The following is a 4,759-nucleotide window of genomic DNA, read 5'->3' as shown; positions in this document are numbered from 1 at the left end:
CATAGTCCACGGGGATTCCTGCCTGACCTCATCTGTGTCAGTCCATTACCAGAGCAAACAAGAAGGGGCTCAGAGCTGATCCTTGATGCACTCCTGCCTCCACCTTGAAGCTATCTGTCACTACTACAGTACATCTCACCACTGTCCTGCTGTCCTCATACATGTCCTGTACCAGTCTAACATACTTCTCTGCCACTCCAGATTTCCTCATGTAATACCACACCTCCTCCCTCAGCACTCCGTCATTTGCTTTTCCTAAATCCACAAAGACACAGTGGAGTTCTTTCTGACCCTCTCTGTTCTTCTCCATCAGCATCCTAAAAGCAAAGATTCAATTCAATAAAAAAAAGAAACCATCCAGATGACCTGACTGAACGTTGTTGTATTATTACCTGGATTGTTGAGCATGAATTTTGGTGTCAGTTCATAATGCTTTATTAATCCCAAAGGGAAATTAAATGATGTTGTAGCTCATCATCAGAGTCAGAGAGTCAGAGTTTCTTTATTGTCATTCGCACCTCATGTGGTACATGTGGTGGAGCGAAATTATGTACACGGGGTCCCAGTTACATCCAACAATAAAATGTATAAGAAAAACAGTAATAACATCTAAGATATGAACTAAGAAAGATCCTGGTTTCATTAAGAGTTGTTATATGTGCTGATGGCTGTTGGCAGGAAGGATCTCCCGCAGCAATCCATCTCACAGCCAATCTGAAGAAACTGGCTTCAAAGATGCTGATCCGTCCACCCAGACCCAGCGGACCTCTCGGTCCTCCTGGGCGGCAGGACCACCTGAATGTTGGTCAGAACAGATGGCATCTATGATGCTCTTTCTTGACGTTAAACTATACTATGCTCTCCAAGACATTTCCAAACCTCCACTGGTATGTCATCAGGTCCTACTGCCTTCCCCTTCTTCATGCTTTTCAGAGCTTTTCGGACTTCACCCTCGCTAATCTTTCCCACTTCCTGGTCCACAGTTTCTATGACCTCTACTCTTCTTTCCCTTTCATTCTCTTCATTCATTAGCTCCTCAAAGTACTCCTTCCATCTTCCCATCACACTCCTCACTTGTTAGAACATTACAATTCCTATCTTTAACAAACCTAACCTGCTGCACATCCTTTCCAGCCTGATCCCCCTGTCTCACCAATCGGTACAAGTCCTTATCGTCCTCTTTAGTGTCCAGCCTCCCATTAAACAACTCATCATATGTCTTCTGCTTTTCCCTTACCACCTCTACATTGCATCTCCTTATGTTCCTGTCTCCTTTCTTCAGTCCTCTCGTGTAAAACATATGTAATAACATAATGTAAAACTTTACAGCCGACTCTTTTGTTACTATTAATAAACAAATGATTACACTTACTAAACTATTTAAAAAAGTTGTTTATTGTAATTATTATATTTACATTTATTTATTTATTAGCTTCAAATATCAATAATTTATTATAGACCAATGAAAGAGCTGCTAAATGTATTTTGATACAAATAAATACAAAATTTAAAATGTAAACTAGTGTAATTAGTTTATTGTGAACAGTTAAAATGCTTTAAAGTTTGTTCCTGCGTAATTAAATCTTAAACGAAAAATTATGAATCAATCATCTTAAATAATTAATACAATTTTTAAGGTGAAACAATGAAGTTGTAGGTTATAAATATAAATATATTTAGGCTTGGACAACAAATCTTTTTTATACTTGAGTAGAGCTGGTTAATCAAATTAATCGATGAGTGTTGTTTTTTCAACAAATACAATTAAATTTATTTGAATTTACTCTGTAAAAGTTAAACATTTCAATGGGGGGGAAATAAATTAATAGTAAAGTAAGTACTTAATGTGTCTTTTATGTTGATCTTGTTGAAATAATGAAAACTTTTCATTTTCATGCTGACAGGACTGACATGTTTAGTACGAATAAAATGCACTGAAACTAAATAAATCCTTAAATCTGAAAGAAATCAGTACAAATGTGTCAAAAAGAGTTGGATGCATTTTAATTTTATTCATCAAGTAAATTTAGTAATAGTTAGATTTTCACCAAAACAACAAATGAATTCTTTAACAAACTCTGTATGTTTGTGTTCTGCAGACATGTTTCCATTTAGGTTCTTTTATGTGTATATTTTTTAATAAATTTAGCTCATTGCAGAGTCCAAACATGAACACAGGGAGACTGTTTGTGTGGGTTAAACCCTCAGGTTGACTAAAAGCTCCTTCATTCATAGCCGAGCAGCTCTGATGTAAAAAGACAACATTTGATCTTTGACAGGAAACGGAGAGGAGTCCTCCGCTCCATCTTCAGCCACTTTTCCATGTCAGCAGCTTTCTCTCAGCTTCAGAACGACGAAGATGAAGCTCCAGATTTCGACGCGTCACGATGTGACGGTATTAAAGTCTATTCTTTAATCCCAGAGTGATGCTGTGTTCATCATGGACACGGTGGTTCAGTGTTTGCAGGACGCGTCCTGTGAGGTGTTTCATACTGGCTCTGTTTTTATCTCTGGAGAGGAGCTCGACCATAAATCACAGTAAATGCTGGCGTACTTACAACAAATTACTTTCAGTACGCAGAGCCTGCCTGGCACCGAGGTATTTGACAACTGCTCGTGATTTTCCTGCAGTGAGTGGGAGTCGGCTCACGAGCTGCAGACTCAAACATCACACTCCTCGCACAAAACGTACTTCACTTCTCAACTTATTTTTATATCGGAAAGAAGCCACGAATGCAGCGGGCTGGGCTGAACTGTCTCTGTTCTGAGAAAAAGGCAAAAATAAATATTAATAGCAGTTTTCTGATTATATATGTGGCCACTTTTAAGTTTGTTGAGATGTTTCAACAGCTCAAAACGTTCAGCTCATCCAGGACATTCCTGCTGTGACTTTTGGTTTTTGAGCATCTTTTTGATATATTTATCTTTGTCGGCCATGTTTTTCTCATTGAAAATGAACGGAGCTCTCTTCACATCCTTCAAAATCTTTTTGCCTATTTCCACGTTTTGTGAGTCTTTCAAATAATGTCAGCTTTCTTTTTTCAGCTTTTTGTGCTAAATTCAACTTTTTATGCTCCTTTCAGCTTCTTTCTGCTAAATGTGACATTTCCTGCTATTCAACAACTTTTAGGTATTTTTCTGATCATTTTCTGCTTTTATTTCTGCTAATTTCCATCTTTTGTGATGCTTCAGAAAATTTCAACTTTTTATGCTCCTTCCACTCTCTTTCTGTTGATTTCAGCTTTTTCAATCTGTTTCACCTATTTTTGTTGTTGTTGCCAATTTTATTTTTGTTTTTTCTATAATCAATTCAGCCTCTTTTCTACAAATTTCCTTTACTTTTCTGCTTCTTCGTCCTGATTTCAGCAAATGTCAGCTGTTTAACTTTAACTCGCGTCAAAGTTCAGTGATGAATCTTTTTCAGCTGGTTTCAGCAAAAATCATCCACACTGCATTTTCACACAGGAAATGCAATTTCACAATTTTTTCCAACTGTAAGCATAATGTAGCAAAATCTTTTTATTTCTAATTTCCAGTTGAATTGACGCATACAAAAGTTTTCTAATAAAAACTTTTGTATTTTCTCCAAAAAACCCTCTAAATTACCAAACTTTTTTTTTCTGTCACTTTATATCAACACATTTCATCATGCAGGTTATTAGGAGTCATCTGCACAAATAAAACCCAAGACAAAAAAATAAAAATAATAATGCTGTATATTTACTTAGTAAGACCGTTGAGTTTTAGTTTTTTAGGTGCACCTCAACAGAAACTACACCGTCTCACAGAACACTAGTTGTTTTGTGAAACAACCTCAATTTAAAATAAATCGCAGCAACAAGGTCCAAAACAGGTTTGTTTCAGAGTTTATTTAGGAGAAAAAGCAAAAATCCTCACATTTACTGTTGGATTTATTCATTTTATTATAATGATACAGATGGCAAATTACAGCTCATTAATTACAGCAATTAAACATTTTATTCTGATTTCCCCTGATTGTAAATTATAGATCTCTCACAGAAAGTTTGAGTTAAATGTCCCACCTGTTTAGGTGGTAGAAAACCTCAGCTCATGTTACTGAGCAGGAAAATGAACAGAAATGTTTCTGTAGAAAATAGTTTTAGTCCTCGTCCATCTTTCTTCCTCTGACTTTATTTCACTCAGTAAAAACACAGAGGATGTGCTGTTCAGCTGTGGTGCGTTCACTAACTACCAAGTAGACTGAGGTGCCATTTAGCTATGTTGTGTTCATGAGCCCGAATCAAAATTGGATTTCTGGGTTATAACTAACAGGTGATTTCCGGTCATCAGATGTTTTTTAGTGCAAGAAAAAGTTTGTCAAATATTTACAGATGATTAACAATCCAGACAGATGCGCTTGGTTGCTCAACAGGATTCATGATGGCTGCTACAGCTAATCAACATTAGCCACCACGTCTTTTAAAGAAGTTATTATTGCCATACGCTCAGGCCCATTTCTAAATTGTCTTTTATTTATAAAACCCTAAACTAAGTACAAACCGGATTCCAAAAAAGTTGGGACACTAAACAAATTGTGAATAAAAACTGAATGCAATGATGTGGAGGTGCCAACATCTAATATTTTATTCAGAATAGAACACAAATCACAGATCAAAAGTTTAAACTAAGAGAATGTTTCATTTTAAGGGAAAAATCTGTTGTTTCCAAATTTCATGGCATCAACAAATCCCAAAAAAGTTGGGACAAGTCCATTTTTACCACTGTGTGGCATCCCCCC

The sequence above is a fragment of the Nematolebias whitei genome, chromosome 15 (genome assembly GCF_014905685.2).
Source record: "Nematolebias whitei isolate Nwh7 chromosome 15, NemWhi1, whole genome shotgun sequence".
NCBI lineage: Eukaryota > Metazoa > Chordata > Actinopteri > Cyprinodontiformes > Rivulidae > Nematolebias > Nematolebias whitei.
The sequence above is the reverse complement of the archived record's forward strand: the minus strand, read 5'-3'. Positions refer to the sequence as shown.